The sequence below is a fragment of the Canis lupus genome, chromosome 36 (assembly GCF_003254725.2).
Source record: "Canis lupus dingo isolate Sandy chromosome 36, ASM325472v2, whole genome shotgun sequence".
In the NCBI taxonomy this organism is placed as follows: Eukaryota; Metazoa; Chordata; class Mammalia; order Carnivora; family Canidae; genus Canis; species Canis lupus.
Genome location: NC_064278.1, coordinates 15599851 through 15614737, shown reverse-complemented (window position 1 = coordinate 15614737; position 14887 = coordinate 15599851). Strand labels below are relative to the sequence as shown.

General features: G+C 40.1%; 1 non-coding gene across 1 annotated transcript; it reads right to left on the bottom strand.

Moving 5' to 3' along the window:
• Positions 1 to 14268: 14268 nt before the first annotated feature.
• On the bottom strand, positions 14269 to 14374 carry LOC112668303 (U6 spliceosomal RNA). Its single transcript, XR_003141636.1, has one exon. It is a non-coding gene; the product is annotated as a U6 spliceosomal RNA (small nuclear RNA).
• Between the last annotated feature and the right edge of the window lie 513 nt (positions 14375 to 14887).

Here is a 14887-nt window from a genome sequence, read left to right as displayed (position 1 = left end):
GGTATTATATTTTAAAACTTACCATGAAACTCGAGGTCACACAAATTTTCTGCTATGTTTTCTTCTAGAAGCTTTATAGTTTTACATTTTACATCTAGGTCTATGATCCATTTTGAGTTACATGAGGTGTGTGTTGAGGCTCACTTTTTGTGAGTGTATGCAAGTCCAAATTGTCCCAGCACCTTATTTTGAAATGACTATCCTTTTTCCACTGAATTATCTTTCCATCTCTGTCAAAGAGAATCTGTAGAGCTGGGTGTGATCTTCCCGACAAACTCCACAATAAGGCCCAAAATGTACTAATGCTCTTCCATCACCTTTATACATATGGTAATATGTATTTTTTTTTATTTTTTATTTTTTGGTAATACGTATTTTTAACTGCAACCTCTATTTTTCAAGGTAGCCTGTCCTCCCCCCCCGGGGGGGGGTTGTTTTTTCAAATAAAAGAACCTGCTTAAACAGCTTTCCCAGGTCTACTTCTTTAGAATGTCTCCTAGCAGCTGAGTCTTTCCTGCAACTTTGTGGGTCTCTAGCTTTAGGGAATGAGTGCTTAGGTTAATTTTTACCTGTTGGACCCTTTGAAGATAAAAGGTGCTGGTAGGGCCAGTAAATAGTGCAGTTAGAACAATATTGATTTCCTGATACCTGCTTTCCTTGCCTGGTAGTTCTTTTCCCCCTTGATATTGTGGCAAGAGGAAATTCATGAGTTGCTCCAAATTACTCCCTCAGAATGTGGAAGAGGTTGGTGGAGTTCTGCATGGTGCTAGGTGATAGAGAGAAACAAATCTTGCCATGCCAGGCAATTTATTTCTCCTTGCCTCTGCTCTGGATCATGGGATAACGTAAACCATGCTATTAAAGCAAAATGTGTAGAGGGATGTTAGGGGTGATTGCTGACAGTCTCTGTGTAAAGATCACAATGTGCCAAGGGGCTTTCAGGGACTTACAAAGGGCTTGATAACACATTATTTCTCATTCCCTTTAGAAATTACCCCAGGGAGATAGCTGTTTCATTTGAAGACAAATTCTTTTTCCCCCATGACGCTTTAATACATACGGGTGAAATATTCATCCTTAATCAAATTGCTTTCCAGCTATGGACCTGTGAAATAAAACTGTCATGTGCTTCCAAAATATGATCAAGGATCAGCAAACTTTTTATGTAAAAGACTTGATAGCAAATACTTTAGGCTTTGTAGCCCCTACATCTCTATGGCCATTATTTAACTCTGCCATTGCATATAATGAGAACAGCAATTAACAATAAGTAAATGAGTGAGTGTGGCTGTGTTCTAATAAATATTTCAAAAACAGGATGTACTTGGACTTGGCCCACCAGCCAGAGTTTGCTGACCCCTGAAATAGACAAATCAATTTGCCTAATTAAAAAAAAAAGTCTTAGTGTTTTGATTGGGATCTTGTTAAACTTCTAGATTATTTAGAGAGAACTGACAGCTTTATGATGTTGAATTTTTCTATCTTAGAATAGGAAATGATTCTCCAATTGGTTAATGCTTATGTGGTATCTGTCTATAGTAGTTAATTTTCTTTCTGTTTAGTCAAATATATGTTCAGATTCAATATTTTAGTTCCATTATTAGGGATATTAAATGTCTTTGTGTTTAGATATTCCTTATCTAATTCCTTTAGATATTTTAGATATTCCTTGGCTATCTCTATATTTTTCTCTCTAGTCCTCTTTATCTTTGTTCATTTTTCATTTTTCTTTTTTTTTAAAATTTATTTATTCATGAGAGGCAGAGAGAGAGAGAGAGAGAGAGAGAGAGAGAGAGGCAGAGACATAGGCAGAGGGAGAGGGAGAAGCAGGCTCCATGCAGGGAACCCGATGTGGGACTCAATCTCAGGACTCTGGGATCACGCCCTGAACCAAAGGCAGGTGCTTAACTGCTGAGCCACCCAGGCGTCCCTGTTTCATTTTTCTTGCTTTTCTTAATCCTATCCCCCATATCTCTTACTGTGTTTTCAGCAAAGTCTGTTCTCCTTTGTGTTGCCTTCAGCATGGGCTGTAATAGAACACTTTCAGTGGCAGGTAACATTAACCAACTAAAAGTGGCTTACAAATTGAGGTAATTTTATTATTTCACATAACAAGAAGTTTGGAAACAGTGAAATTCCAGAATTGGTTTACTCATATTCTCAATGATGTCAGGGTACAGGGAGGGTGAGCTTCTCACTGCTTCTCTTAGCTTTTCACACATGAAAACAAGATGGCTGTAGCAGCTCCACAAATAACATTGTCATGTGACAGTGCACGAGGAGAATACATTTTTGGCTTTGTATCTTTTTAAGATGAAGGGACACTACCTTAGAAGCCATCTAGAACACTTATGAGTTATCCGCCACGGTTATATCATATGCTCATGCCTAAATCAGACTCTGACAAAGGGAATAGAATTTCCAGGCTTGACTTAGACTAACTGATATTTAACTTTGGGACTAGAGATGGGCGCATGTGGCACTTTCTATATAGCTGTAGTAATAAAGTCATGCTGATACTGGCTACAGTATAGACACATAGATCAATGGTATAGAATAGATAGACCCACGATAAGGTTAATTATTTTTGGCAAGGTTCTCAGGCAATTCAATAGAGAAAGGATAGCCTTTTCACCAAATGGTGCTAGAATGATTGGACACCCATATTAAAAAGAAAAAAAAAAAGAAATTTCAACCCATACCTCATATCACACTCAAAAATTAACTCAAAATAGACAATATATCTAAATGTAAAATTTAAGGAATTTAAGGTTGTAGAAGAAAACATAGGAAAAGATTTTTTATATAGGACACAAAAAATATAAACCATGAGAGAAAACTTGGCACATAACTTTCATGAAAGTTAAAATGTTTAACTCTGCAAAAGACATTTATAAAGAAAAGGATAGCCACGTACTAGAAAAAACATTTGCAAAACACATATCTAATGAATATACAAACTATATATAAAAGGACTCTCATAACTCAATAATAAGAAAACAACTCAATTTTAAAAACTTTTTTAGAGTGGGGAAGAAGAAGCAGCAGAGGGAGAGAAAGAATCCAAAGCAGGCTTCATACCTAGTGTGGAGCATGATGCGGGACTTGATCCCACAACACTGAGATCATGACCTGAGCCAAAATCAAGAACTGAATGCTTGGGATCCCTGGGTAGTGCAGCGGTTTGGCACCTGCCTGGAGACCCGGGATCGAGTCCCACGTCGGGCTCCCGGTGCATGGAGCCTGCTTCTCCCTCTGCCTATGTCTCTGCCTCTCTCTCTCTCTGTGTGACTATCATAAATAAATTAAAAAAAAAAACATATATCTTAAAAAAAAAAAAGAACTGAATGCTCAACCAGCTGAGCCACTCAGGCGCCCCCCAACAACTCAACTTTTTAAATGGACAAAAAGGATTCAACAGATATTTCACACACAGAAAGATATATGGATGACACACAAGAACATGAGAATATGTTTAACATCATATGAGTCAGAAAGTGAAAACTAAAATCACAAACAGGTCCCACTATGTGCTTACCAGAGTAGCTGAAATAAAAAAAGCTGACAATAGGAGGCACCAGCAAGGATAGAAAGTAACTTGAATGGTGAGACATTGCTGGTGGAAACACAAAGTAGTGCAGTACAAACTAGAGAACAGTTTCTTATGAAGTTAAACAAACACCATACGATACAATGATCTCACGCCTACATATTTTTTTTTAATTTTTATTTATTTATGATAGTCACACACACACAGAGAGAGAGAGAGGCAGAGACACAGGCAGAGGGAGAAGCAGGCTCCATGCACCGGGAGCCCGACGTGGGATTCGATCCCGGGTCTCCAGGATCGCGCCCTGGGCCAAAGGCAGGCGCTAAACCGCTGCGCCACCCAGGGATCCCTCACGCCTACATATTTACAGAAGATAAATGCCTAGAAAAAATGAACATACAAAAGCCTATACACAAATGTTTACAATAACTTTATTTATAACCACCAAGACTGTAAACAACCCAATGTCCATCAACTGATGAATGAATAAACAAACTATGGTGCATCCAAACAATGGAATATTACTCAGAAATAAAAAAAGAACCATGGCTACAATATAGATGGGTTTCAAAAGCGTTATGTTAAGACAAAGAAGCCAGACATAAAAGGCTACATGCTGCAGGTTCTATTTCCAGGTCATTCTGGATAAAGCAAAATTATAGGGACAGAAAACATATCAGTCCTTGCAGGGGCATGGGAGTGAGGGAAAGGGATTGATTATAATTCTGATTAAAGTGTCAGCTTGGCTACAGGCATATGCATTTCTATCTCATACGAATCTAACTGCACAGGAATATATAACATATTGGTTGGATTTTTTGACTGAGACTTATTATTTTATTAGAAAATTAAAATTATTCTGTGAAATGCATGATTTTAAAAGAATAAAAAGTATTGAGAGGCCAATAGAGATTTTGATGAAAAAACAGAAAATTGATAGGAGAAAAACATAGATGAAGTAACCATAGTTGTGATTCAAAACCAAAAAAAAATGTATTGCTACATATAATTTCAGATGGGTCTCCATAAGAGGTTGGGTTATGCCTCTATGACTTCCCAAGTCAGGATGAGTTTGGGTGTATGGGTTGCGATGGGGAGAACTTGGGAGAGGTGAGTTTTTCTGTGTAATGAGGTGGAGGGTTAGAATATTGGGGAAGGATGAGGAGCAGGAAGAGGAAAGAGAGCAACCCTAGCATGGGAGCATGTACATGGGTGGAGCAGAAAGAGTTGAGAGCCCTTAGGGCAGAGCCTTAAAAGGGTCTTCCTCTGACTGTGAGTGCCACCTTGTACAGCCAACGAATCAAGCAGGCTTTGAGGGCTACAGTGGCCCAAGCAGGGCCTGAAGAGTCCACACCCCCAAGGAGTTTGTGTCCTCAGCCAGTACCTTCCACCATGAGCCAAGGGAATCATGTTCCTTAAGACACCTCCACCATTGTCCTAGACCCTGTCTTTGGGGATATGTCTCTGTTAGCCAGAAAATGCTTCCCTAGTCCTATTTTGGAGGAAAATTTTTTTCAATAAGAAAGTTCTGTTCAGTTAGAGAACATCTATGAGTTCTCATGCCAGTATATTCTGGGTTTGTTTTTTTTTTAAGGATTTTGAAAATTTGGGATCCCTGGGTGACGCAGCGGTTTGGCGCCTGCCTTTGGCCCGGGGCGCGATCCTGGAGACCTGGGATCGAATCCCACGTCGGGCTCCCTGCATGGAGCCTGCTTCTCCCTCTGCCTGTGTCTCTGCCTCTCTGTCTCTCTCTGTGTGACTATCATGAATAAATAAATAAAACATTAAAAAAAAAACATTTAAAAAAAAAAGGATTTTGAAAATTTATTTATGAGAGACACAGAGAGAGGGGCAGAGACATAGGCAGAGAGAGAAGCAGGCTTCCTGCCAGGAGCCTGATGTGGGACTCAGATCCCAGGACTCTGGGATCATGCCCTAAGCCAAAGGCAGACACTCAACCACTGAGTTACCCAGGAGTCCCGCCAGTATATTCTTTGTAGAGGATGCCCTTCCTATTATAACCAAGAACATGTATTCTTTCCAAATATCCTGATTCTTCTAATGGAAGAATGTAGTCTTCCATCTGTGCTGTGTTTGGGGTATAGGGTTAGTACATCCTAGAGGTTTGGGTTTAGAGAAAGGAATGGGTTAGCTTACGTGGTGAAGGCCTTCTTTACCTTTTAAAAGGTGACAAGGGGCATGGAGGGAGATTGGCAGTGGTATTGCACACCCATCTGTACTTTGTGTTGGGGCACCTGGGTGGCTCAGTCGGTTAAGTGTCTGACTCTTGATTTCGGCTCAGGGACATGAGAATGAGCCCTAGGTCAGGCTCTGTGCTGGGCAGGGAGGTTGCTTAAGATTTTCTCTTCCTCTCCCTCTGCTCCTCCTCCACCCTGCGTTCTCGCTCGTGCTCTCTCTCTCTCACACACACACACACACACACACACACTCCAGAAAAAAAATATGTACATATATAAAATACTTTGTTTTTATAATACATTTACAAAAATATGCCAAAGCAAAGCTACTATCAACTACCATAAAAACATCAAGGGCTTCTCAAAATGAGAAAAAAACAAAGAATCCACCCTAGTCCCTGGCTCATCCATACATGGTACGTTTGGGAATATTTTCCTAAAGTCAGTGGTACTTGCCCTTTAGAAAGAGTTGCTAGTGTCACCAAAAGCAATGGGGCACCTGGGTGGCTCAGTTGGTTAAGGCAGCCTTCGGCTCAGGTCATGACCCCAGGGTCCTGGGATCCAGCCTGATCCTGCATCAGGCTCCCTGTTGGGTGTTAAGTCTGCTTCTCCCTCTCCCTCTGTGATCTCTCACTCTCACACTCAAATAAATAAATAAAAATCTTAAAAAACAAAAACAAGCAAACAAACAAAAAAGAGTTGCTAGTATCCAGTGGAGTCGGCAGCAGGTAGACATTGGTGAAGGGTATATTTGAAAGAGGAATGCACCTACCTCCATTGTGACTTAGTCTGTACTTTCTAAGTGATTACGTTTTTTTCTTTCCAGCTCTTACCTCAGGCAAAAGACCCTGTGGGCAAAGCATCCCGGGTGGAACTGAAACTACCTCCTTAAGCAATAACGCCTGACCTGGTATCAGCAAGACCCCACGTGTTGACCCCAAGGCCATGATCAACCTGACCTCTACAGTCCACCTGCACGTACCCACTGACCTTTGTCCCACATTTTCCTTGCATAAACCTAGAAATTTTTTCAGCACTTTGGAGAAAGTCTTTGAGATGTTAGTCTGCTGTCTTCCTGGTATTGGCCTCACTGAGATAAATCCCTTTCTTGTTTCACCACCACTCATCTCTCTGTCTTTGGATTTTTGTCAGCGGCAAGTGGACAAACCTGGCCTGTTTGGGACCCCTGGAACCAGCTCTTGCACCCCTGTACCCTAACTACACATCTCTGGAGGTTCTGATGTGATGGACCATGGATTAGCCAGGGCAGGGTCACAGAATAGGGTAAGAGCTGCTAAAGGATCTATTGTGTCTTTGCTGTGAATCTGTCTGAGAACTGAACTTTGGATTCCACAGTGAGATCTCCCCACCTGGTATATATCTTGAAGAGAAGACGTCCCTCCCCAAGGAGGCTCTTCCTGGTGCATGGCTTGATGACATAACTGCAGAGCAAAGGGATTGCTTGACCACCTACAGTGGAAATGTTCATGGCATAGCCACACAGCATTTGGGGGAAAGTGAGGGGAAACCTGGGGATAGAGTGAATGGTAGAGGAAGAAAAATAATAAGTGCAAGAACGGAAAGAATGATCTAACTGGTGGGAAAGAATGGAAGTGCTCTCATCATCCCTAATCGTGAACCCTCTACACACACACACACACACACACACACACACACACACACACAGCTTGACTCAGGCCTTCCCTCCTGGAGACTGATCTGGAAGCTGCGGTCTCAATAGAAGTGCTTAGGGCTTCTCTTTGATCATAAAGAGAATATCTGATCATAAAGGAATGTTGTCAGACCATCAACTTCTTTGGGGAGGGTAACTTTAGTGCCTTCCTTCCCACTATGACACTAAAGGAGAATAGAATTTGCTGAATTTGATCACTGCTCTTTTGTTAGGACCAACCATCCCAAATATAAACCCATGAATGTCAGAATCTGGTGATGATGGAGATGACTCACATGTACTATCTTTGCTCTCACTGTTCCCTGCTGAAAAGAGCCCTCTTACTGATTCTTTCTTCAGTCAACACTCCTCATCTTTCAAACTGAGCTCAAGTATCACTACAGAAAAGCTTCTGTAACCATCTGATTAAGAATTCTATTTTTTTAATTTTAAAGATTTTATTTATTTATTCATGAGAGACACAGAGAGAGGCAGAGACACAGGCAGAGGGAGAAGCAGGCTCCATGCAGGGAGCAGGATCACGCCCTGGGCAGAAGGCAGCGCTAAACCGCTGAGCCACCTGGGGTGCCCAAAAATTCTGTTTTAGATGATAAAAATGACTGATTTTAAAATAATATGAAGATATATAATTACAATCATAAAGTCCACCAATTCTTACTAAGTCTATTCCTCTGAGATAACCGATGTTGAGTTCAGTATGTATAATTCCACTTATTTCCCCTGCCAAACACAAACTGATGCACACCTATATACAAACACAGTGCTTGTTCTTCTCCCCCTACCTCCCACCACAAGGTCACATACACAGGACTCTGCAATTTGCTTTCCCTTCTCCTTTGGTTTAACAATATATCACAGACAGGGGTGCCTGGGTGCCTCAGTTGGTTGACTTCTGACTCTTGATTTCCGCCCAGGTCATGACCTCAGGGTCCTGGGATGGAGCCCTGTTTCAGGCTCCGCGCTCAGTGGGGAGTCTGCATGAGGATTCTCTCTCTCCTCCTGGCTCTCTGCTCCTCCCCCTGCTCATGCACACCTGCGAGTGCTCTCTCAAATCTCATAGTTCACAATTTGATATTTGGTTACAATTCCTAATTTTAATTTTGTAAAAAAGGTTTGCTGTATTATCTGAGACTTCCAAAACAAGATGATTGCTAGTGGTATCTTACTCCTGCTCTATATGGAAATGTAGTAAGCAATTTATTTACTATGGTGTCTGTTTTTAGTTTTTGCAAACTAAACTTTATTACATTGAGAAGGAATCCTGCTAATCCTACTTCAATTTTTTCTAGAAGCTATAGAATTTTTTCAAATGACTTTTTGACATATTTCCATTTAATCCATGACTTTTCTCATTTAACTTATTATAAGTTTTTTTAAAATGTTGAAGGATTTTGCACTCTTTTGGTTGTGGTATCATTTTTCTCACTATAATGCCGAATTTCATTTGTAGTACAGTATTTTACTTATTTAGAAATCTTGAATCTGTATAACTGAAATTGCTCTGCAGCTTTTTTCTCCTATTTATCAAGCTCTGTGCCTCTATAGCACCCTAGTCATGACTCAATCATAGTACTTATTACCTTGACAAAAATTGTGTATCTAATTGTCTATGCATCAGCAACCAGAGAACAGGGGACAGGGTCATAATCAATTCTCTGTCCTTTGTGTCGAGCACAATGCTTAGGACTGGTAGACGATCAGTGCATCCGTGTTGAATGAAGGAACGAAACACTTTTAGAAATGTTTTCCTTTAATCTAATTTTACCTGTTTGTAGTTTGCCATATATTACCTTTATATCTCTTTTGTTCCAATGCAGCAATGTCCATGTTTCTATTTTCACTAGTTCCCCTACAGAAATACCATTACTGACTATAACATTGCAGTTAAAATGAATAAACTAGGGCCACATGTATCAACATGGATAGATCTCAAAATTATAAGGTTAAACAAAAAAGCAAGGATATATATGGCTTGACAATATCTATACAGAGCTTTATTATTTTTTTTAAAAAAAGATTTTATTTATTTATTCATGAGAGACATAGAGAGGCAGAGACCTAGGCGGAGGCAGAAGGAGGCTCCCTGCAGGGAGCCCGATGCGGGACTCTATCCCAGGACACCAAGATCACACCCAGAGCCAAAGGCAGATGCTCAACCACTGAGCCACCCAGGTGCCCCAATATACAGTTTTAAAAATGCAAGCAATACTGTGCACTTGTGGGACGCCTGGGTGGCTCGGCAGTTGAGCATCTATCTGCCTTTGGTTCAGGGCACCATCCTGGAGTCCCAGGATGGAGTCCTATGTCGGGCTTCCTGTATGGAGCTTGCTTCTCCCTCTGCCTCTCTCTCTCTCTCTGTGTCTCAAATAAATAAATAAATAAATAAATAAATAAATAAATAAATCTTTAAAAAAAATACTGTGTGCTTATGCTGGTTACATGCTGTTGGCTTTCAATCCCACTCCAGCCTTTCTGTGGATTCTTCTGTATTCCAGGGGTTGGCAACCTGTGAACTACACATCACAGGCTCTGGTTAGGTTTTGCCAGTGCTATGCATTGACAGGAGAGTAGAAAACAGAAGAAAAGGAGAAGGCATTTCCCTTTGGTCTGGTTGTGCTTCCAGCAATGGCAGCAGCAGTGATAGTAGGTGACTGGAAACGAGCATTTCGGTGGTATCAGTGGCTATTTCTTAGCAGCGGCAGTGCCATCATGCTAGCAACCCAACAAGAAAGAAGCCAAGTGAATAGCTATTCTGATTCCATTCTCCTCTTCCCCTCAACCTCTTGCCAGTTCTTCCTATGAGCCAAAACCAATCAGAAGTCAGAAGTCAAGAGAGTCCAGTGAGGCATCTGTACAGCTTGGTCTTCTAAGCACGAAGATGGAGAATTGGGCAGTCTGGGTGGTTCAGCGGTTTAGTGCCACCTTCGGCCCAGGGCCTGATCCTGGAGACCTGGGATCGAGTCCCATGTCGGGCTCCCTGCATGGAGCCTGCTTCTCCCTCTGCCTGTGTCTCTGTCTCTCTCTCTCTCTCTCTGTGTCTCTCATGAATAAATAAATAAATAACCTTAAAAAAAAAAAAGAAAGAAAGATGGAGAATTGATGTGGGGAGGTAAATGGATGAAACTAAACATTATCCCATTTGCTTCTCCAGCCCTTTCTATACCTTTGTAATTCTTAGTATTAAATCTCCTTTGTGTGTAATACATAGAGTGGTTTCTATTTTCCTGACTGGACAGTAACTGATTCAGTCTAGTTTATGGATACCAACATATGTAGCAAAGGAACTATAATTTGCGTAGGAATAATAAACTCCATACTCAAGATAATGGTTACTTCTCAACGGAAGAAAACAGAATGGCCCTGGAGATAAGTACACAGGCTGCATCCTCTGTGTCTGAAATATTTAATTTCTTAAGCTGGAAGCTGAATATATGGATACTTTTAATGTTATTCTCTATACTTGTTATATTATTCTCTATTTTTCATATGCCAGAACTATTCAGTCATCCTAATGATTACACGTGTGTATATATATGAATAAGCTGGTGAATAAACAAAGAGATAAGACCTGACTCTGAATCCTGACTCTGGCATTTAATAGTTATTTGAGCTAGGATAAGCTACTTAAGTCTCTGTGTCTTTGCATCCTCAGCCATAAGGCTAAAGATAATAGTACATGCCTTACAGGACTACTGTGATGATTAAGAGGAAAAATGTACGTAAAAATGTCCTAGATGGTGCCTAATACGTGACAAGCCCTTAGGAAATCAGTTTCCTTTTCCTGAACTTTCAGGAAGAATAAGGCTTTGATTTTGATGAACTTTTAATTTCAACAATTATGCTGTGCCTCCAGGAGATGCTTTCTCTCTTTTGTTTTTAAAAGCCGCTTATGTTCCTTCTCTGATTAGAAGAATGGTGGTTGTTCAATGTAGGAAATTTGAAAAATGCAGAAATATATAGGGATGAAAATAGAAATGCACTGTAATTCTTCCCCTTGTACACTGCTATAACTATATAAAATATTGAAATTAAAATACTATATAGTTCTGGGACATGGTTCTTTAACATCACAATATAAGATAAATATGTTTCTGTACCAAATATTCTATGACATCCCTTCTGCTGGCTGTATATTATTCAAGTGGTTGGGATGTTTAGGTTTTTCTTTTTTTTTTTTTAAAGATTTTATTTATTCATGAGAGACAGAGAGAGAGAGAGAGAGGCAGAGACACAGGCAGAGGGAGAAGCAGGCTCCATGCAGGGAGCCCGACGTGGGACTCGATCCTGGATCTCCAGGATCACACCCTGGGCCGAAGGCAGGCGCCAAACCGCTGAGCCACGCAGGGATCCCTGTTTAGGTTTTTCTAATATTAAACTATTACCTAACTAATGGTGCATTGAGCTTCCTTATAGATAAGTCTTTGTCCACATTTCTTACTATCTTTTTGGACAAAACAGTTGTGGAAATCTTAAACTGTATGTGTATGTGGGGCAACCTGGGTGGCTCAGTGGTTTAGCACTGCCTTCAGCCTAGGATGTGACATCGAGTCCCACGTTGGGCTCCCTTTGTGGAGCCTGCTTCTCCCTCTGCCTGTCTCTGCCTCTCTCTCTGTGTCTCTCATGAATGGATAAATAAAATCTTTTAAAAAAAATAAACTGTATGTGTATGTGATGACATCTTATGGCTATGGCTATTTTGCTTTCCAGAAAGACTATAAAGAAAGAAAGAGAAAGATTGTACCAATTTATACTACTTCTAGCAATGTTGGAGAGCACTACTTTTTCACATCAGGAAGGTACTTTTTATTTTATTTTTTTAATTTTTATTTTTTTAAAGATTTTATTTATTTATTTATTCATGATAATCAGAGAGAGAGAGAGAGAGAGAGAGAGAGAGGCAGAGACACAGACAGAGGGAGAAGCAGGCTCCATGCAGGGAGCCCGACGTGGGATTTGATCCCGGGTCTCCAGGATCGTGCCCTGGGCCAAAGGCAGGCGCCAAACCGCTGCACCACCCAGGAATCCCAGGAAGGTACTTTTTAAAAGAGAAATTGGAACAGACATGGGCTTGATAGTGGAATCTACAACAATAGATTCTAACTGGTTTGATGTTTAAAGAATACCAGCAAAGTGCCAAATCTTCAACAGACCAGAGGACCTCCATGCGCCGCTGAAATCTAATTTTAACAGGTTGCCATGCAGAGGGATTCCAATCAAGCTTCTCAGTGTCAACTTCTATCTGGAATCAACTAAACATAGACACCAGTTAGATGTGATTTGGGAACCAACTGATCTATGGGTTTTCTAAGTCTAGACCTGATAGAGATATAGCTGGAATATAATGCAAAACAAGTCAAGCACTCTGCTGTTGGCCAACACCTGCAATTTCAATTTCTTGAACATTCAGCTCTAACCTTTCCCCTACCTCCAGTTTGAAGGGTCTAAGACCCACTCTGAAGTGGTTAAATGAAAAAAAAAAAAAAAAAAAAAAGGAAGGTAGCAAAATGCATCAGCTAATAAGGGCTTCCACTCTTTGTTAATTAATTTCTGCAACTCTAACCCTCTGGCATCTGCCAGCTTCACTCTGTATTGGAGCCAATGAATTTCAAAAATAATTAAAGTTAATGAACTGCTCTTTGTGATAGGACCCTGAAAACTTAACAGCCATAATTAGTAGGAAGCGCAAAGTGGGGAAAGTGTCACTTGCTGATAAACAGAATTTCCTCATCTTGTTGATACAAGAGCCCTGCCCATATGTGAAAGTGATGCTCTATTGAGTCAAAGAAGATGTATGACTGGGTTTACAAATTGAAAGCGATTGAAGGACAAGTACTGATCTTGAAACGATCTCCCTAGGCTAACATCAGACCCCTCTCCCAAAGTTCCACAATTATTATATCAAGATGTGGGTAAGAATTCATGACAAAGTGTCCAGCAACCTGAGGGTGTCAGTCATCACGGCCAAAGTAGGGCATTGACCTTTCCATCCCTTAGTAATAAAAATAAACATGGGAATTTATGGGTGCTGAGAAGTCAAACATTAAATGAATGGTGGCTCTCTGAATTCAGTTTGGGAAGGATTTTTCAGTGTGAATTTCTTAAAAGCGAATGCAAATAGGGTCTGGACATAGTGGAAATGGCTCAGTGGCTGGAAGGAAGTGATAGATCTAAGGAGGTGGAATCTCACCCAAATGTGGGGTTCCCCCAAGGGATTATGCATATGCCTGCATTCCAAGATGATTTTATTTATTTATTTTTAAAGATTTTATTTTTAAGTCATCTCTACACCCAACTTGAGGCTTGAACTCACAACCTTGAGATCAAGAGTTGCATGCTCCACCCACTGAGCCAGCCAGGTGACCCAATAAGATGATTTTTAGATGGTAAATGATCAAACATTTTTTTCCAGCTTAGTAGTTATGGATTAATTATAATTCATATATAAACCATTCCACTAGCACAGCAAAACCTTCATTCCACAAGGGTATACCTTTATCTTTCAAAATAAATGTATTTGTTTTAAAAATGAGATGAGTTTAAAAATTAAATATGAATGTAGGTAGAATTTGGTTCTGCCAAAAATTGAAGATTTGGAATGTGGTGGAAAATTTCAAGGTAGCTATTTATAATCTTCCTCTTTGAGCTTTAAGATGTACATTTCATCAAATCTAAGAAAATTTTAATTATAAAATGAACCATTATTTTATGTACCATAAAGAAACAAAATGCTGCCAACTGAAATATGGCCGGCCCATGCTTTCTTAGCACTTAGAATTTTATTTTGTTTAATGAAAGTTCTCTTTTAAACTTGCCAGTCAATTTTTTTTTTTAATATGGAACACTTCACAAATTTGCATGTCATCCTTGCTCTGGGACCATGCTAATCTTTTCTATCATTCCAATTTTAGTAATATGTGCTGCAAAAGCAAGCACATTCACAGTTGTTTTTTTTTTTAGCACATATTACAGTGCTCTGTTTTTGTGCCTTCCTCCATGTATAGTAACTTTTCAATTCATAGTACAGAGTAATCATTTTGAAGATATTTTAATAATGAATCTCAAGTCCTGTGGTACTGACATTGTACATAACTCAGCTGAAGTGACAGCTGAGCACCTATGACCACATATTTGCATGTAGAGGCAATGGCACCTGTAATACTTTTTTGCTACATCTGATTTCAGAAGACTAAAAAGGGTGAAAAAACGTCTTAGAATCAGTAACATACAATAACATCTTCTTCAAGGTTCTTCCTAAAGATCCCCAGGAATTGTTTCCTTTCTTGTGTCCTGGACTTCTTCCAGGAGCAGAGATCACCAACAAAGGTGAGGTCATTTAGAAAACCTTAGAGGAAATAATGAGTTGGATATCAGAATGCTGTGAGATTTCACACTATCCTATGCTACACAGGGTCTTGACTTTGTCACTAGCCGGGCTGGTGCAACTAG